The 21,355-nt window shown below is 45.5% G+C and overlaps 1 long non-coding RNA gene across 1 annotated transcript in view; it reads left to right on the forward strand.

Moving 5' to 3' along the window:
- The first annotated feature begins 1,310 nt into the window (after positions 1-1,310).
- The window catches only part of LOC310749827, a 285,263-nt gene continuing 265,218 nt past the window's right edge, over positions 1,311-21,355 (forward strand). Inside the window, exon 1 of the long non-coding RNA XR_014541826.1 lies at positions 1,311-1,511. This is a non-coding gene — a long non-coding RNA (uncharacterized lncRNA). The remainder of the gene's footprint in view (positions 1,512-21,355) is intronic.

Consider the following 21,355-nt stretch of genomic DNA (forward strand, 5'->3'; position numbering starts at 1 on the left):
CTGTTAGACTACAAATCCCATCATCCCTAACAATTGACCATATTTGCTGGGGCTGATGGGGTTTGTAGTCCAAAGCATCAGGAAGGCACCAAATTGGGGGAAGTTGCATGGGGACTCTTATTGAGCTTATCTGCAATAAGTTTTTGACACCTCAAAATACATGCTTCCACCACTGTTTCTGTTTGAACCGGGCAGGTGTACACCTGCTTCATGGCAGTATTATGATGATAAACTCTGTGAGGGTATTTTCTGCGGGGGGGGGTGGAGAGAGAACCATGTGTACCGCCCTGAGTTTCTTGAAAGAACATGTAATAAATTCTAAACCCAATTTTAGAGGGCTGTGAGATTCAGGCAACTTTCTTGTATCTTATTTGATACTTGCCTTCAGCCATGAAAATATGCTGCGCTTGGGGACAGCCCAGAGCAACTTACTATAAAGTTTCGAGCCTGATTTGTAAAATTGTAGCCGGCTCCCTATAAATAAGCTCCTCCGTGGGAAACACGTTGCAGGCAAATTTAAAACATGTAATTATCTACTTTGCCTTGCTAATGAGTTCTTCTCTACCATTTCGGCAGGACGCAAGCAGGCGGGGGCGGGTGGGGGGCTCTCAGAAAGACGTCGGGGCAAAATGCAAAGGAGGCGACCCCGTCTGTTTTGACATTCAAAAGGTTAAGGCAGCAGGTGGGGGGCATAATGGGAAAGGATGCTCATCAAAGCACCTTGGGCATGTTTATCCGGGGGGTGGGAGGGATGCTGCAAATGCACTTGCGAGCCTTGTTCCTGGTAACGTGTATGGCTTGTCTCCCCTGTCAATGTGGAAATTGCTGCTAAACCTGGGCGCACCCAAAACCCCTTTGCTTTAGCATTCGGCGCTGCTAGGGAGAAATTTTTCCTGCCTGGAAGAGGCCCACCTTGCCTCGAGTTTGCCATCTCGTGGCCAGTCCTGGAAACAGCACTGGAATAAAGCAGTATTGTTGCTACCCTGCTGTAAAAAGTACTCTGTGAAGCTTCCTGGAGCCCATGGCAGTGGCATAGCAAGGTCAGGTGGTACCCGGTGCGGAAAATTTCTTGTCACACACACACCCATTGAATTTTATTATTTTTTTGGCCTGTAAAAATGGTTTGACTTTATTTCATATATTTTTTGGGGGGGGGACCAGAGTTGTTGAGCTTTTTATGGGGATCCAGACTTGGAGTCTGTCGGCCACCCTACAGCTGAGGGGGAGCCAGCGGTGTGACTATTTTGATAGTGCGAAGCCTGCGCACATGCAAAACCCACAGCATCTATCACAGACATTCCCTCTACAGTGGTACCTCGGGTTAAGAACTTAATTCGTTCTGGAGGTCCGTTCTTAACCTGAAACTGTTCTTAACCTGAGGTACCACCTTAGCTATGGGGCCTCCCGCTGCCACTGTGCAATTTCTGTTCTCATCCTGAAGCAAAGTTCTTAACCCGAGGTACTATTTCTGGGTTAGTTGAGTCTGTAACCTGAAGCGTCTGTAACCCGAGGTACCACTGTACAGGCAATTTTTTTAATGTTTAATGTTTTCTTATTTTTTATATATATTGGAAGCCACCCAGAGCAGCTGGGGCAACCCAGTTAGAAGGGTCGGCTATAAATAGTATGATGATGATGATGATGATGATGATGATGATGACGACAACAACAACAGTTATTATTGTTACTGTTGTTATTATTGTTGTTAAATAGGAGGTCCCTATTTTCATGAGAAATATTGGAGGCTATGTAGGAGCAGTGACCTGGAAACAATCCCTCAGGGCTGATAGAATGAAGTAATTCTTTCTTATTTATTTATTTATTTATTTATTTATTTATTTATGGGGGGAGCTCAGTCCTGCTTCATCGCTATCTCCCCCTGCCCAAATCCCATGGGCCAACTTTGACAGGTGGGCAGGACAAAGTTGGTCTGTGGCCGGGGGCGGGGTGGATAATAATCTGCCCCACTGGGCCAAAAACGCTCCCCGATTCTGGTCCAGATGGCCCATTGGCTTGACTCAGTATGAAGCTACCTCCTATCTTCTCCCCCCGTTGCTCATGTAAACACCCGTTGATTAATAGGAAACGGCTGCCGTTGGAGGGAGGGAGACTAATAAAGCTCTATTAATTATTGAATTTAATTTAGCTCCCAAGGAGGGAGTACAAGAGGCCTGGGGCGTGTGCCGGTTTTGCAGTGTCACACGCTTGCGCATCCCATTGCCACAGAGCCTACATTTCCCCAACAACCCTTTGCTTTGCCATGCCTTGGCTTAATTAATCTCCATTCAGCGCCAGAGCTTATGAAATATGCAGAGCCGTTGCATGTTAACCGTTCACCTATAAATAAGTTATTTCCTAGACGCAGCATGGAGTCTGCACATGGCCCAGGAACACGAGGTTCTGGAGGTGTGTTTTCTTTCCCTGTGAAGACTTCCCTCCTCTTTCTCCGCTCATTAATGGATCTTGGCAACAAACAAACAAATGATGGAGGCCAAGCACTCTGGCACTCCAACAGAGTTTGTAACAGCAACCTCCCTGAATGAGCGGTGCTGACAGATGAAGGCATGAAGTTGCGTTCTGTTGAGTCAGGCCACTCGTCCAACCAGCCCAAGGGTGGGAAAGGGAGTCCTTCTTTATTCATTCATTTCATTTCTATCTCACCATTTTCTCTAAGGAGCATAACAGGGCATCTTACATGGGTTTCCCCCTCCTCATAGCCGATCACAAGGTTGGCAGTTCAAATCCCTGTGACGGGGTGAGCTCCCGTTGCTCTGTCCCAGCTTCTGCCAACCTAACAGTTTGAAAGCACACCAGTGCAAGTAGATAAATAGATACCGCTGTGGTGGGAAGGTAAACGGTGTTTCCATGCACTCTGGTTTCCATCACGGTGTTCCGGTGCAGTTTAGTCCTGCTGGCCACATGACCCAGAAAGCTGTGTGTGGACAAACACTGCCCCCCCCCCGGCCCATAGCGAAATGAGCACCATGACCCGATAGTTGCTTTTGACTGGACTGAACCATCCAGGGATCCTTTACCTTTACCTTTAATCCCTGCAACAGCGCTGTTGGTGTCAGGAGTCAGCCAGCAGTAAATGACACAGAGTTAAGTGAAGCTAACTCTTCATTAGAAAAATCAGGATCGGCACAGGAGTGTCAGCCCTAATGAGCACAGCAACTCTCTCTGGTAGGTCTTGCCCCTATGAGGCAGTTGGAAGATCCCTGCCTAAGTGCCCTCCTCTCCCAGGGTTTCTGCAAGCAATCTGAGACTGCGCCAGCATGCCTGTCCTCTGCTCCTCCCGCTTCATGCCTCTGTGGGTTCTGGGAGACCAGCGAGGAGAGAAGGTTGTCACAGCAGCAGGAGACACCTGTGCCTCTTCACCAGCCAGACCCTCTGCCTCTTGGGCGCCTTCCTCTCCTGCTTCTGATTCTGGACTTCTCTCTGCCACAGACTCTCCCAGCTCTCTAAGCCCTGTTTACCTCTTTAGCTTCCGAAATCTCCTCTCTCCACCCCCCACAGTCTTCTCCCTCTGACCACTCATCATGATCCCACCACCAATCCCCTGATTCTGAGCCTTCTCCCCTTGATGTTTCCCAGCTGGCTCCTCCCACCATTGCTATGTGTCCAACGAGTCCATGAAAGTGAGGTAGGTTAGGCTGAGAGACTGTGATTGGTCCAAGCTCACCCAGTGAACTACATGGCCAAGTGGGGATTTGAACCCTGGTCTCCCAGGTCGTAGTCCAACAGTCTAACCACTATGCCACGCTGCACTTCTCAAGGGCTCAGGCAGAGAGATCTTTCCTGAGATAGCCCATTTTGCTGCCTTGTTTGGGGCAGGGAAATGAAGAAAGGGTACCCTTGTGCTGAAACGGGGCCTCAGGTTGTTGTCTATGAAGTAGACCAATAAATAATATTACTAATAACAATAGAAATGACCCTGTAATGGGCAGACCACATGCATGCCTGCTTTTTCATCTTCCTCCTCTCAGCCTAGCATGAAGCACCTGTATTAATTTTTCAAGAGGTCTATAAAACTGCAGATCCATTTTTAAAGAGTCTGGAACTCTTGTGAACAGCACGGGGCAGGAGAAAGGGCAAGTGAACCATCTGGCAAGATAGAGAGAAACCCAGCAGAAGGCCTGTTGCAAAGGAACTATTGTTCCATGGAATTTCAGGTAGGCTTTAAAATACACTGCTATGGGACCTCGTGGAGATAATCAGCCAGAGGTATTGAACCACCACGACCAGACACCATCTGCACTGCATGCACAAGGTCACAGGGACCTCCAGGTAGGAGAGGAATGTTCCCTGTCTGAAATCCTGAACAGCTGCTACGTAGGACACATTTCTCCTTAATATACACAGATTACAGTGACTAACTAAACAAGGGTATTATCAGGGGCGAACGAAGGCGTCGTGACACCCGGGGCAGGGTGTTGCTACGTAGGGTGCATGTGTGGCATGCGCTGTACGTAGTGATGCCGCACATGCGCTGTACATAGCGGTTTGCCAGCTGCGCCACTCCAGCGCCATACGGCCAGTGCTGGGATCCCTCCATCGCCACTACAGCCGAGAATGGAGGGTCCTCTACATGTGGCTGTAGCAGCGATGGAGGGATCCAAGCGCCGTCCATATGGAACTTGAGTGGCGCCAGCAGCAAACCGCTATGTACACTGCATGTGCGGCATCGCTACGTACAGCGCATGTGTGCGACACCGCACATGCGCTGTACATAGCGGTTTGCTGCCGACACTGGGATCCTCTGCTCACACCAGGAAGTGTTGTCCTGGGGACAGTGCCTAACTCTAGATAGAAAGTTCGGAGGGCTTTGTGTGGCCCTTGGACCAGACATGCCCCAGCCCTGCTGGAAGAACTATGGAAAAAAGAAGAACTATGGTGGACTCTTGATTAAAGACCCTGTGTAAGAGGCAGAGAAGAGAAGATCTCCCAGGGTGGGAGGGTGGGAAAAGAAAGGCCAGCTTCCAGGTGAGAGCTGGAAGGGTTAATAATAATAATAATAATAATAAAATTTTATTTATATCCCACCCTCCCCAGCCGAAGCCAGGCTCAGAGCGGCTAACAACAATAAAAGTAACACAGCCTTTCTCTGCATGGGACAAGTCAAGATTTATCTGTAAAACATTGTTTTGTATTCTTTTTCTCTTTCCTTTCCTTTTTTTTAAGGTTAATTTTTTTATTGTAATGTCTTAATAAAACTTTGTTAAAAAATGGAAAAGGAAGACACCAAGGTAAGCCTCTTCTTGCTTCTTAGGGCTCGTATTTCCTTCAAACCGCTCCATCTTCAGGAGGCGAGGCTTCAGCTGACACTTCCCGGGCAGGGATGGTTGGTACAGAATGCCCAGAGGGTTTGGAATCTGCAGGAACAAGATCATGTGGCTCCCTTCTTGCATGCTCCATGGCCTGGGGAGAGAGGGGGTGCCTGAGAAGGGTGTGTTGCATGGGCAGAAATCCTAAGTAATGGAAGAAGGTCATCTTTTTCCATGCTGTCCTGTATGCACTGAATGCAGTGCTGCTTCCATTGTGCTGCGGTTCATTTTCTGCAGTTCATTGAAAGCACTCCCCCCATCATCTCTGAGGATCACTCTCCCAGCCTGCAATGCCTTCATCCCCAGGGGACCTTTTTATTACCCTGAGTTGCCTTTTCGGTGGACAAATGCAAAAGTTTGCCTCTGTTCAAGACTTGACAGGGTGAGTGATGGCGAAAGCCAACGGCAAGTCAACTTGGATTATTGCTATGAGTCCAAAGTCAACCTTGGAAATCTTTTTGTTTTTATACGTGTGCAGAAGAAAGCCTGGGGAAAGGGAAGGCACTGTGGCCTTTTGTTAACAGCATGTACAGGTTCACGGCACACGGCAACTCTGGGGCTTGTTAAAACACAGCCATATTGGAGACCGGCTCGTAATTGGCATCTCAAATGTGAGCTTGCTGGACGCAACGCATTAAAAAAGAAAACCATACAGCACCCTGAGGACCATGTACTGATGAGCAGCTGGACAGCTCAGGAAGGCAAAAGCCCTTTATGAGAAGTCTACTGCTAAAGAATCCCAACAGAAGATGTCCAATAAATCAGGGCAGATTCATGCGGTGCTCTGAAATGCACAAGAAAACGAGGGCCAAAGGAGGTTCAGGGCAGGAGCGATGAGCCTCTGGGCTTTCAAACCTCTCTTTGTGGCCCTGTGAACACACCCCAGGTCATGTCCAGGATTGTGGATTGTGGATACAGTTCAACGCTAAAGAGTGAGCTTTTGCAGGGAAAGCACCAGGGCAAAAACAAAGAGAGGAAAGGTGGGGGCTTGGATAAGCACAGATCTGTGCCAAGAAATGCAGCACAGAATGAAATCTGGGTGAGCCCTTCGAGCATGTCCACCAATTTCCATTGTATCAGAAAGGGTTTTAAAGGTAAAGGGACCCCTGACCATTAGGTCCAGTCACAGGCGACTCTGGGGTTGCACGCTCATCTCGCTTTATTGGCCGAGGGAGCTGGCGTACAGCTTCCAGGTCATGTGGCCAGCATGACTAAGCCGCTTCTGGCGAACCAGAGCAGCGCACGGAAACGCCGTTTACCTTCCCGCCGGAGTGGCACCTATTTATCTACTTGCACTTTTGTGCTTTTGAACTGCTAGGTTGGCAGGAGCAGGGACCGAGCAACGGGAGCTCACCCCGTCGCAGGAATTTGAACCACCGACCTTCTGATCGGCAAGTCCTAGGCTCTGTGATTTAACCCACAACGCCACCCGCGTCCCTTAGAAAGGGTTTTACTAGCATCCAAAATAAGGGAATGTCACAACATCTGGGCTAGGAGACCTGTGGCCCTCCAAATACTGTTGGGCTCCAATTCCCACCAGCCCCCCCTGCATCCTGAAAGATCAGAGATGATGGAGCCCAACAACATCTGGAGGGCCAGCTCCATTTTATGATTTTAAAGCACAACTCTCTGGCCCAGAAGTTGTCTGATGTCCATTTATTTGAGGGGAACCCATGGCCCAGAGCACAAAATAGGAAACCTCATTACAGTAATTTGCCATCTATTCAATCCTGCTTTTAATGCCTACATTGCTTTAGCGGGATTGTTTGGTTGCATATTTTAATTACGGGTGTTTATATTTAAATGTTTTTAATAGGGTCTGCTTATTGCATCGTTTGATGATGGGTGTTAATATTTCGGTGTTTGTGTCAACTGTTTTAATACTTGGAAACCACTTAGAAGCCTACAATGGCATTAAGTGGTATATCAATAATTCAAGTAATAAATAAATTAAATAAATGAATATCACGCTTTGTCAGCCCACTGCTTGGTTTACCGGACATGGCACGCTAGACACTTCTAGCTTCTTGTGCATTTCAAATATGCATAGGCTGAGCCCTAGCCCAAAGTAGACTCCCTGCAAAAAGAAAAAAGGGGGGACAAGGGGGGATGTTACACCCCCAAGAGTGAATAATGGGAGGTAATGGTTCACCTAATTAGCTCCAACCACACCTCGCTGCTTCTGGAATGCCTAGGAAATGGGCTGCAGGAATAATGAAAGCAACCTCCTTTGCATGTGAATGAGCCCTCCTCTGTTTCCAACACCGGCATCTTGGCTGCAGCAGCAAAAAAACAAACCTGGCATTGCCAGGGCAAAACCAGGGCCCACATCTCACCCCAAACCCTAAATGGGCATCTCAGTTTCCTCCACGATGTGTGCGTTATCTTCTGTGTCATTTGGCTACTATGTTGATACTAACAGTAAGTGACAATTGGCGCCAGTCTAATATTGTTACATACCTTCCAACATTTTCCCACCCAAATCCAGGGCATTCCCCCCCCCCCACACACACACACCATGCCTCTGCCACCGCCCCTCGCCCGCCACCACCATTGCCCCAGCAGCTTCTGTAAATCCAGGATGCCCTGCTGAAAGCGAGACTAACAAGTGATAAGTTGTTAGGGGCCCTGGCAAGCATTTATTATTAAGCAGATGGGTGGTTAACAGCCCACAATCTCTTGGCTGATGTTTCATCAGTGATAACTATTGTTTAGGTCCTTGGATAGGTAGAACTCTTTCACATGCATGCATGCTAGCACACTAAAACTCTCTGGCAGCTCCAAATTAGGCCCCCTCCAGGCCCCTGCCTTCCTTTGTTAATCAATGACCTCCATGGGCCTCTCTCCCTTAGTGGTTCTGTGGGTGCCTCTGGCAGGGGCGGAGGAAGGGAGGTACAGTGTTAGGATATTCCCTTCCACCTTAAAAGGAACAGGCATGACTGTTGTGTGTCACATGCCTGTTTACACTCCAGCACAGTTTGCTGGGAACTTCCGTTTGTGTATTGCTTTTGCTTATGCTTGCTTGCTTGGACATGAAGGGGAGAAGGCATGTTTTTCCTATTGTCCTGATGTACGCTGAATAAACCGCTTGTAAATATGTTCAACACAGCCTTTCCCTGCCACTTCTGTTGCGTAGCGTTTACTCTGCTGATTAGAGCGTGCTCCAGCTTCTGAAACTGGGGTCGCTGATGCTGCACCCAGGACCGGAGATCGCCTGGCATACCGGCCGGTGCGCTGGAGCCAGCTGGGGGCCAGCCATTTGTCCCCGTTTCCTTGGCTGCAGGCCTCCCCCCGTGTCACTACTGAGTGGGGTGACAAAATGCCAGGCAGCACTCACCACGGCGCCTGCAGCGCACCCGACCCACACATCTCTCCTGGGAGAGACGCGGTGGCTTGTGTATGCACAGGCTTCGTGCTGCCCAAACAGTCCACCCGCTGCCTCCCCCACCATGGGGGGGGGGGTGCCACACATTTTTGTACACTATGCTTATCTGGAGAACCAAATTGAAAAATTCAGAGGAATGCAAATTCCGATGGATGGATTTTGGTTTGTCTGTTGTTTCGGATAGTGAAAATTGGGTAAATGCATCTTCAGAGGGGAACTGAATCAGATTTCTCCCCCTTCCCTGCTCTGGTCCGCCTGTGCAGCAGAGCCCAGCTTTGAGACTCGCCCAGGCTGGCTCTGTTGCCTCTTTTCGCTATTGCTCTCCCAGTGTATTCTCTGCTGCATTAACCTGATAAAACTGGGGAGCAGAAGAGATAAAATGTGACAGGATCTAAATAGCTTTGTTCTGCTGTTCGGTGTGCTCATTAGAGCAGGGTATGGATTTCTCCCCATCGCGCAGGGTATGTCTCTTTCCAGCGACAGTTCCCTAACTCTTGATGAATCTGTAGCATCCTTTTTTATTACCCCAAAGTTTAGACAAACACACCCAGCCCAAGGCAGCCTGGCTGCTCCCAACGTGAGATTGGATCAGTTGGAGATGTCGGCGCAACAAGGAGTTTGCAGCAGTCAACTTTGTTTCTCGGGAATCTAACTCCACTTCATCTATGACTTATTGGAGTATGGAGAGAGATTATCGCAGGTGAGAGCAAAAACGTCTGCAGGCAAAATTCAGTTTTTAGTTCAGTTTCCCATCCCTGAGGTGTGAATTCCTGCAGTTCTGCCATTCCTTCAGTATCACTAGGGCTGCCAGGATTTCAAAGGCGGAATTGACATCCGGGGGTGAAATTCTGAAAGGTGGTGCTTTCTCCTGGATCTTAGGCAAGTCAATTGGGAAATTGTATGGGGGGGGGTTGGCAGTTTTGTAAAAGAAAGCGCAACCATTTTGGTGGTTTCCTAAAAAGCAGCTCAACAATTTGGGGGCCTTCCTTAGAAAAAGCTCAACAACTTTCAGGGTGTCCTGGTATCATCTATCCTAGCATTACCCATTCAGATAATGGTCTCCAATTAGAGCAAGATGGGCAACTTTTTTCAGCCCAGGGCCACATTCGCGTTTCAGAAACCTTCTGGGGGCCACATGCCAAGGGCAAGTGGGGCTCAGAAGGAAAAGCAGACAGAGCAGCAAATGCACATTTTAGCTTTGTCCACCAGTAGGCTAGTTTCTACAAATACTCTCCTCCCTATCCCCCTCTATCATCAATTCAGGCAAGCAAGAGGCATGATCAGAGATCAATTATTATTATTTATTTATTTATTTATTTATTTATTTATTTATTTATACATACCCTGCCCATCTGGCTGGGTTTCCCCAGCCACTCTGGGCGGCTTCCAAAAAAACACTAAAATACAATAATCTATTAAACATTAAAAGCTTCCCTAAACAGAGCTGCCTTTAGATGTCTTCTAAAAGTTTGGTAGTTATTTTTCTTTTTGACATCTGGTGGGAGGGCGTTCCACAGAGCAGGTGCCACTACCGAAAAGGCCCTCTGCCTGGTTCCCTGTAACTTGGCTTCTTGCAGTGAGGGAACCGCCAGAAGGCCCTCAGCGCTGGACCTCAGTGTCCGGGCAGAACAATGGGGGTGGAGACACTCCTTCAGGTATACAGGACTGAGGTCGTTTAGGGCTTTAAAGGTCAGCACCAACACTTTGAATTGTGCTCAGAAACATACTGGGAGCCAGATCATGAACATTCCAGCCAGAGAAAAACACTCAAGGAGTGTTTGTGTCAGTGTGATTTGGATCTGGGTAGTTTAGCGGAGTTCAGACCAAATGCCGGCATCTAATGTCCTTTCTCCTAGATTCTAGGTGTCAAGTGAAGGCCATTTTATTCTCCCACATGTCCATGGGAAACTCACAAGGAAGCACTCTCCCCACTTGTGATTCTCAGCAACTCATGTCCACGTGTATATGGCCTCCAGCAATCCGATGTAATCTGCTGAGAGCAGTCAAGTACAACATTCCTTGTAATGCTAGAGAAGACATGTGGGGGAATGTTTGGTCCAGCCAGTCAAAACTTCCTGTTCCTCCTGGCTGGAGCATCCTTCTTTTGCATGTGATAGAAGGTGGGTGTGACCATACCTGTCCAGGTAACAAAAGGACGAGTCACACAGCACACCTCTCTCTTTTTTCAGTTCCTTCTTCGTTTGACCAGCTTTTAGCTAGGAATGCTCTCCTAGCTTCTCAGCTAGCAGAAGCACTGGGGTCATTCCCCCATATGGAGTAGATCCACATGTACATATTTGTAACTAAGTCTGCCTTCAGGAATCCAACCGTAAACTGATGTGAGTAAACTTCTTTTATTCACTTTGAATAAGACTGTCGTGTCTTTATTCTTTTAAGAGGGATTCAAGGGAACTTACCAGGAACATACAATTCGATCCGATACAGACTGAATTGTATAATAGTGAGCCTGCAACCAGTTATCTGCTGTGCATGTAAGAAAGGAAATTGTAACTCTGCTACATAAAGAAACTAGCTAGCACAAGTTAGGAAGGATATTAATAAACAATATATCCTGTCCTGCCACCCTGAACATTCCCACAGTGGCTGCCTTGCCCTGTCTGCTCATCAAAGTGTGTGCGGTGATTGCATGCTTTTGCTGAAAGGTGGGGAAGACTGTCCTCTTTCAACAAGCCTTTTCAATAGAAATCTTCATCCCGGTCTGCATCTAAGAACATAAGAAGAGCCTGCTGGATCAGGCCAATGGCCCATCGAGTGCAGCATCCTGTTCTGCAGTGGCCAACCAGATGCCTGTGGGAAACCTGCAAGCAGGATTCAAACCACGAGAACACTTTCCTCTCCTGCTGTTTTCAGCACCTGGCATTCAGAAGCATTACTGTCAATGACCACGGAGTAATGGCTAATAGCCATTTGCATCCGTATTAGAACCATACAGTGGACGCTCAGGTTGCGAACGTGATCCGTGCGAGAGGCACATTCGCAACCCGCAGCGTTCGCAACCCACAGCACCATGTCTGCGCACACACGGGTCGTGATTCAGTGCTTCTGCGCATGTGCAAAGCGTGATTTAGCATTTCTGCACATGCACGAGCGCCGGAACCCAGAAGTAACCCATTCCAGCGTCTGTAACCTGAGGTATGACTGTATACACACACACACACACCTGTTTTTAGTTGTTTTACACTTGTTTTCTTGTTTTTAAATGATGTTTTCCTTTTTCTCACTGTATATTTTATTGCTGTAAACCGCCCTGGAACCTTGTTGTGAAGAACGCATAATCTAATAAAATAAATTCTTCATTCTTTTAAATAACGGAATAGCTAAATGGCCAGCATCAGCCTTCCCCTCTCTGCTTGGGTTCAGGAGGACAGGTGTCCTTATGCTTCAGTTCTAGAACTTTTTCCACTTTCACTGAAGCGTCTTCTTGTCCTCCAAATGGGGCGGCCAGTTGAGTTGGATCTGGTGCATTCCCTTGGCTCCCTTTCCTAAGAGCTGTGTTGTATTGCAAGAACATTAAAGCAGCCCCTAGGAGGCCGAAAACCTGAGGCAGGAAGTTTGGTGGAGATAAGGGAAGGGATGTTTCTCAAGCAGAACCATTTATATTAGGGTGACATCTTTATTAAATTTACAAGAGCTGAGAGGAACCTCCAGCAAAAGCAGTACAAAGAGTCATTTTGCTTTGCAGGGCTCTGCCGTGCCACTTCCTGCTTCTTCCATTAAAAGTGTTCCTCTTAAATGTGGCTTCAAGGCCGAGCTAAATCCCATTAGTCTCAGAAAGAATTTAAAACAAATTATATATTCAACGATGGGGTTGGGGGGAAGAGGAGGTAGGAAACTTTAAGGTAGAATTGTGGCGCAGGCACTTGCATGTCTCCCGGAGTCTAAACGCAGACCCTCCAAGTGCCCCTGTTTTCCAGGGACAGTCCCAGATTTACAGAAGGCATCTCAGTTTGTGATTTGATCCCAGAATGTCCCTCTTTTGCTTAAAGGTAAAGGTAAAGGGACCCCTGACCATTAGGTCCAGTCATGACCGACTCTTGGGTTGCAGCGCTCATCTCGCTTTATTGGCCAAGGGAGCCGGTGTACAGCTTCCGGGTCATGTGGCCAGCATGACTAAGCCGCTTCTGGCGAACCAGAGCAGCTCACGGAAACGCTGTTTACCTTCCCGCTGGAGTGATACCTATTTATCTACTTGCACTTTGATGTGCTTTCGAACTGCTAGGTTGACAGGAGCAGGGACCAAACAACGGAAGCTCACCCCGTCGCGGGGATTTGAACTGCTGACCTTCTGATCTGCAAGTCCTAGGCTCTGTGGTTTAACCCACAGTGCCACCCGTGTCTTTTGCTCAGGACATCCCTATTTTCATTGGAGAAATGTTGGAGGCTATGGAGTTATGTGACCCCCGAGCCAAGGCTTCCAACATATATAAAAACATAATAAAGCACTTTAAAACTTCCCTATAAAGGGCTGCCTTCAGATGTCTTCTAAAGGTTGTATAGTTACTTATCTCCTTGGCTCGGGGGTCACATAACTCCATAGCCTTCGACATTTCTGCCTCAGGCAGAAAAATGTCTTGAGACTGACCTGCTCCCAAGCCTATTTATTTGGTAATACAGTGGTACCTCAGGTTAAGAATTTAACTCGTTCTGGAGGTCCATTCTGAACCTGAAACTGTTCTTAACCTGAGGTGCCGCTTTAGCTAATGGGGCCTCCCGCTGCCGTTGCGCTCCCACCACACGATTTCTGTTCTCATCCTGAAGCAAAGTTCTTAATCCGAGGTACTATTTCTGGGTTAGTGGAGTCTGTAACCTGAAGCGCCTGTAACCTGAAGCGTCTGTAACCCAAGGTACCACTGTATATATTTCTCTCTCTCTCTCTTTCTCTCTGAGTGTGTGTGTGTGTCTGTCTGTCTGTCTGTCTGTCTGTCCCAATTCTCCTCCTGCAAAATGGAGGTGCCCAAGCTGACAAATGAAACAGGACACACAAATAAAACCAAAAATACAAACTGGGATGGGCATCAATGAGATGTGATCCCTCTTCCAAAGCATTCTCAGTTGCCTAAAATTGTGTATGTGTGCCTTAGAGATTTTTTTTCCAACAGAGGGCAGTCAAACATAGACCTGGTGAGAGATTAAGCCAGTCATTTTTCAAGCCATATTAATATATTTCCGAAGATGAAATTTGAGAGCCCTGCTGATCTGTGGCTTCCTATGGCTCCGTCCTAGGAAATTCAATTTGGGGGAGTGCGTCTGTAGGTACTTCCAGACAGTTGCTATTTTCAGGTGGGATTCAATGACAAACCAGCAAATTCAGATTAGGCAACTGAAGTTGATTGTGCAGCAAATTCAGCCCACCACCACAACAACAACAACCACACACGTGAAATCTGACTTTGTGTAATATGGAAAGCAAGGGGAAACTGCACTGGAAACTCTGGGAGATCCCCTTGCTTGACACAACATTGTCTAACACCTGTACCAAAAAAAAAATAGAAGGAAGGCTCATCTATCCTTCCTGCAAACTGCTCAATAAAGCAGATGTCCAGGAGTGACCTACGTATGAGCACATGGCACTGAAAGGGTGCTGGTTGTATTTCCACTGAACTGGCAAAGCATTTCCCCCCCCCCCTTTATTGAGATGCAGGGATAAAGGTAATAAAGTGTGTTCCATTTAGGCTGACACACAAATGAGGTTGAAAATACATTGCCCTGCTGAAAACACTTACCGGCTGCCACGGCTGGTGTGTAGAGCTGAGAAATAGGGAAGCCTTGCCTTACAATAATGATTTTCTTGCAAGAAATCTTTACAAGTCATATTTCCCCATTGTCTTTCCAATAGGAAGAGTTAATGGGGTAGCACATGGCTGGGCTGAGAAGGCATTCATGCCCCCAGAAGGAAGGCAATGATCATCATCCCCAGTTAGGCCTTGTCTGAATCCTTGGAGAGGGGCTGGGGAGCATGTGGGTCTTCGGATATTGATCAAGTTCACACACCCCATTAGGCCAAACTAGGGCTGGATGAATCCGCCAGTTTTGGTTTCTCTCGGTTTCTCACCTTTCACAATCTGAGATTTTCTTTCATTTTAAAATCCTCATAAACATTTGTCAGCATGCTAATGCAAAGTTCTCCTAATAAAAACATTTTTGTATGCAGCTTTGGGTAACGTGCACATTTTTGCAAGTGATTTCCCTGAATACGATACATTTTGCATGAGTACATGCTTTTTTTATCCATAATATATGCATTTTTGTACAACTGTCTCACCACAAATTTGGAAACGTGCAGATTTTGAAGAACAGCTGTGTTTTGGTTCATGCGTTGGGTCAAGAAGTGCAAATGGGGCAATTGCTCATGAAAATGGAAACAAAATCACATTTCTCCCAAGAAGCGAGCTAGCAATAAATCACACAGTGCAAGTTGGAGTTAACTCTTTATTAGCAAAAAAACATGATCCGTCCAGACCCGCTGGAATACCAGGCCTAATGAGCACAGCAACTCAAGGTGCCTTCATTATGCTGATGACCCAGTTCTATTCCTCCATAATGTCTGAATCAGGTGAGGCTGTGCAGTCCCTGGGCCATGTCTGGATGCAGTGGCCAACTTAAAAATGGAAAGCGTAATGCTGGTGGTCAACAAAAGAGGTTTAGAGACTCTCTCAAGGCAAATCTAAAAAAAAAAAATGTAGTATAAACACTGACAACTGGGAAACACTGGCCTGTGAGTGCTCCAATTGGAGAACAGCCTTTTCCAAAGGTGTCATGGCCTTTGAAGACGCACAAACTCAGGACAAAAGGGAGAAACATGCTAAGAGGAAGGCACGCTTGACAAACCCTCACCGTGATCAACTCCCACCCGGAAACCTATGTCCCCACTGTGGAAGGACATGTGGATCCAGACTTGGCCTCCACAGTCACTTATGGACTCACTTTTAAAACAGTGTTCATGGAAGACCATCTTATTCGGCTACAAGGGATCACCAAAGAAGAAAGAAGAAGCAGTGGTGAAATGGATGGGGGAAAACAATACAAGCTTGAATCCTGACAAGACCCTGTTGGTGAGTCGTTCCTATGTCCAAGAAATTGGTCAGTTGCCTACGCTGGATCGAGTCACACTCCCCCCAAAGGAGCAGTTTCATAGTTTTGGGGATGCTTCTGGATCCAGATCTGTCACTGGAAACTGAGGTAGCCTCAATGCAGATCTATAGGAGCGCAACCAGTTCCATCGCAGCGCGCATGGAGCTTTGGGGGCACTGCAGCAAGCACCGCAACTATGAAATCCAATGGAAAGTGAGAGATGGAGGGCACTGGATTTTGGCATCGCCCAGGGTGCCACTGAAATTGAGAGGACAAGACCCGCCACTGCTCAGTGGCAATTATTATTATTATTATTATTATTATTATTATTATTATTATTATTCATCATCATCATCATATTTATACTCCACCCATCTAGCTAGAAATGCCTTTTATCAACTGAGGCTGGTTTGACAATGACGGCCATTCCTGCACTGGGAAAGCCTTGCCACAGTAGTTTGCGCATTGATTACTTCAAGAACGGATTACTGCAAGGCGCTCTATGTGGGGCTTCCCTTGTGCTTGATCCGGAAGCTGCAGTTAGTTCAGAATGCTGCAGCACAATTGCTGACAGGGGTGAGGCCTTGTCAACACAGTGGTACCTCGGGTTAAGAACTAAATTCGCTCTGGAGGTCTGTTTTTAACCTGAAACTGTTCTTAACCTGAAGCACCACTTTAGCTAATGGGGCTTCCTGCTGCCGCCGCGCCGCCGGAGCACGATTTCTGTTCTCATCCTGAAGCAAAGTTCTTAACCCAAGATACTATTTCTGGGTTAGCGGAGTCTGTAACCTGAAGCGTATGTAACCCGAGGTACCACTGTATATGGCACCGGCGATCGGAGATCTGCAATAGCTGCTAATTTGCTACTGGGCCAAATGCAAGGCAGGTAAGGGGCACTAGGCACTTTTTCCCTCCTAAAATGTAAGGGAAATGTGTATGGGGCGAATGCAGGCTGCGCAGCTATCCCAGAAGCCAGAACAGCAAGAGGGATTGCTGCTTTCACCGCGCAGCGATCCCTCTTGCTGTTCTGGCTTCTGAGATTCAGAATATTTTTTTCCTTGTTTTCCTCCTCCAAAAACTAGGTGCGTCTTATAGAGCGAAAAATCCGGTAGTTTATAAAGCCCTTGATGGCCTACAAAATCACCTTACCCCACATGTGCCCACACAACTGCTTTGATTGGCATAATTGGCACTACTACAGGTGACACATAATACCTGTTCCACAGTGGTAAGAGCGCGATCATTTTAGTGTGACAGCACCTACATTTTGAAACTCCCTGCCTATTGAGATCAAACAGGCACTTTCACTGTACTCTTTCTGGCGCCGCAAAAAACATTCCTGTTTAGACAAGCCTACGCAGATGCTTAGAACATTAAGGTAATTTTAATCTAATTTAGCATTTTAACTTTGGTGTGTTTCAAAGTAAGGTTGAGAGATTTTCAAGAGTGTGTGTGTATGTAATTAAATTTTATATTTTACAATTTGGAATACGCATTTAAACGTCCTTAAAATATCAACGACTTCCCTTCCTCTCTTTCCGTGGTTCATTTTGCATATCATAAATCCCTACATATTTTACAAAAACTAAACTATTCAGTATTCCATTATTACATCCATCAAAACTTATTTACACTGTTGAATTTATCTTAATGCTGCCAGTGTTTTCAAGTGTACACAATTTCCCCTGGTATATTCAATAAACATTTTCCAGCCTTCTCTAAATGTATGTTCTTCTTGTTCTCTTATTCTATATGTTAAATCTGCAAGCTGTGCATATTTCATCAGCTTACGTTGCCCCAGCTTCCATCAGCCCCAGCCAGCATGGCAAGGATCAGGGGTGATGGGAGATGGAGTCCTACAATATCTGAAGGACCACATGGTTCCCCATCCTCGTTTCAGAATTCTGCACATCAGGTTGACAAACCTATTTCGAGAAGGGTGGCGAGGATGGGTTAAATTTAAGCCCAGCTTGCCTCACCCCATGTGAGACTTATACGCGATACCACAATACTATGCCACAAATCATTGTTATTTTTTCCTTCTCTGGGTTTATTTGGGACTTCAAAGGGAAACACAAATAAATCGGGAGGGGGCTGGAAGTAGAATGGCAGGACTGCTGATGCGGAAAACAAAGCTGCCCTTTCTCTGAGTAATTCTCCATGAAATTGTTCTGCGGTAGCATATCTCGAGAATTAAATGGATCAGAAGGAAGTGGAGAAAATTCTGGGTTTTTTATTTTCTTTTAATCTTGATTGCGGTTTCTTTCGAATGCTTTTGATGATTGAGGTTGGTTCTTTCAGAACCGAGGAAGGGAAGATCAGAGCAATGGGAAAAGTAAGGTGGGGGGTGAACGCGGCCCTCCATGACTCTCTGTCTGGCCCTTAGAATGCTCCACACCTTTCACTGTCCCTGTTTTCTACCTGAAATGTTTGTTGTTGTTGTTGTTGTTGTTGTTGTGTTGCCTGGTTGTAATGTATCCTTGATCTCTGATCATGCTGCTTGCTTGACTGGAGGAAGAATGGGGAGATCTGTGTGAGTCTGTGTAGAAACAAAGGTCAGAGTTGCATTTGTTGCTTCTCTGGCCTGCACCTGGCATGTGAGACACACACACTCACCCCAAGGCAAAGCAAGATGAAGATAAATTGAACCGTGTAATTTAAAATACTCATTTTACATCCTTAAGATATCAGTGACTTACCTTCTTATCTTTCCATGGTTCGTTTTACATATCATAAATCCCTGCATATTTTACAAAAACTATACCATTCAGTATTCCATTATTGCATCCATCAAAACTTATTTACACTGCTGAATTTATCTTAATGCTGCCGGCGTTTTCAGCTGTACACAATTATTTCCCATATATCCAATTAACATTTTCCAATCTTCTTTAAACGTAGGTTCTTCTCGTTCTCTTATTCTATATGTTAAGTCTGTGAGTTGTGCATATTCTGTCTACTTATGTTGCCATTATTCTTTAGTTAGGACCTCGCTCGTTTTCCATTTGGGGGCTAACTAAACATGGGCCGCAGTACAGTGGTACCTCAAATTAAGAACTTAATTCATTGTGGAGGTCCGTTCTTAACCTGAAACTGTTCTTAACCTGAGGTACCACTTTAGCTAATGGGGCCTCCCACTGCCACCGCGCCACCGCCACGCGATTTCTGTTCTCATCCTGAAGCAAAGTTCTTAACCTGAGGTAATATTTCTGGGTTAGCGGAGACTGTAACCTGAGGCATCTGTAACCTGAAGCATCTGTAACCTGAGGCGTCTGTAACCTGAGGTACCACTGTATATCTAACTGTTGGCCACTTGTGTCTAATGGAGAGAAATATACCACCCCACCCTCCAAAGCAGCCATTTTGTGTCTGGCACCCACAGCACTTTCTCGAAATTGCAATTGTCTCCACTGGCCACAAAAGGTTGGCAACCCCTGAATTAGCTCATCAAGGAAAAGAAAGTGGGAGATCCTATTCAAAGATCCTCTGCACCACCATTTTGTTTGGCCTCGTCTCCCTTGCAGTAATGACATTCAGAAAGCCTTGTGTATTTGCAGCCTTTATCCCTGCTTGTTTCCTGCGGTCAAGATATCTGCAAGGTGATATTCTAGTTTGTAATGCTCCATATTACAGTCCAAACACCATCATGGTCTCCTTGCTGGTATCATCATTATTAATTATTATTACTTCTTACATTTGACTCTACAAAACCCCCTAGTAATTTGATAACATGATATCCAATTACTCGCCTGACTAGTTATTGCAAATTACTTCAAAATATTTAGGCAGTTAACTTGCTAAGTAATTGAATCACTTCTGATGTAAAGGAATGCAAAACACCAGCAATTACTTTAATTTATCAGAAGCTGTCAGTCAAACGGAAAGGCTGCCTGATCACAGTTTGATCATCACGCACTTTTACCTGGTGGTATGCACCTGGAAAAATGTCTCCAGGGTTTTGCTTTTAGAACAAATGCAGGTGTCATGATACTACACCTATAGTTTTGTTTTGTTTTTTTACTACTGTGCGTTTTTTAAAAAAAACTGATTTTACTTACTACTCTGGATTAAGTTTTGCTTTTTAAGTCATTTTTGTTTTTTCCAAGTGAAAGCACACACATAATGCCTGCTTTGCACGAGATGATAAGCCAAACAACGGCTTGCCAAGATTGTACAAACATGCAAACTCCTGGAATCTACAGCCATTTTGCTCCTCTCTGCCCCTCTTGGTTTAGCTTAGCATATTTGTTGTCTGAACCTGGGCTCATGGCTAAGCTCTCTCCTCACTAATCATTGTTAGCAACATCACTTAAATAATGTGAGCATTGGAAATGTAAAGAAAATGAAGGTACATTCTTTCACCTTTGGTGGACGTGCCCAAGGATTAAGGCTTTCTGGGAAATGATATATAATGAACTGAAAAAGGTATTTAAATATACCTTCCTGAAGAAACCAGAGGCCTTTCTCCTAGGCATAGTCGGCCAATTGGTGCCAAAGAAGGACAGAACTTTTTTTATGTACGCTACAACAGCAGCAAGAATACTTATTGCAAAGTATTGGAAGACACAAGATTTACCCACTTTGGAAGAATGGCAGATGAAGATGATGGACTATATGGGATTGGCAGAAATGACTGGCAGAATCCGGGACCAGGGAGAAGAGGCGGTGGAAGAAGATTGGAAGAAATTTAAAGACTATCTACAGAAATATTGCAAAATTAATGAATGTTAGAATGATGTTGGATAGAAATTAAGTGGTTTCCAGCTGTAATGCTTTAAGAATATGGAAGAAGGGTATAAATAGGTAAAAAAAAAATAACTAAAATGGTGTTGGAATGGAAATAAGTGGTATTAGTAACAAAGTTAATAAGAATATGCAAAAATGAATTGATAATGGATGAAAATACTGAGTTATAAAAGGTCAAGTTATAGAGATAAGATGAATGAAAGAGGGTAAGGATTTGCTGATTTGATTATTTAAATGGGAATACAAGAAGGGGAGGTGTGAGGAAGTCAAAGAAACAAGCAAATGAGCTTTAAGTTATGAAAAAGAATTGTTTTTAATTTTTTTGTATCCTTTTGTGTGTGTTTACTCTTATTTTTTTTCTTGTTTTTTTATTATGTGTTTTTGTATATCTGTTTTTTGTAAAATCTTAATAAATATTTCTTTAAAAAAATAAATAATGTGAGCATTCATTGTAAGGAGAGCTGAGCATCCTTAAGAGATCCTTAAACCCCTCTCTGAGCTACAAGTCCCCTTGGAAGAGAGATTGATTATTAAACCACACTGGGAATTGCAGCTCAGTGAGGGAAGTCTCCCAAGAACTCTCAACACCCTTAAAAAAATTATAATTCCCAGAATTCTTTGGGGAAAGCCATGACTGTCTATTGTAGTGTTATAAATGTATGGCATGGATGTAGCCCCAGATAAGACAGATAGTAATGAAAGCTCTATAAAGGCCACCTTAGGTACAGCAACATTTTGATCAGAGCAATTGACAAAGGCAGAAGCTGGAATGTTTTGCTATAACAGTTTAGCATTCAGGTTTTGTTAG

Source organism: Podarcis filfolensis (assembly GCF_964270895.1).
Source record: "Podarcis filfolensis genome assembly, chromosome: 14".
In the NCBI taxonomy this organism is placed as follows: Eukaryota; Metazoa; Chordata; class Lepidosauria; order Squamata; family Lacertidae; genus Podarcis; species Podarcis filfolensis.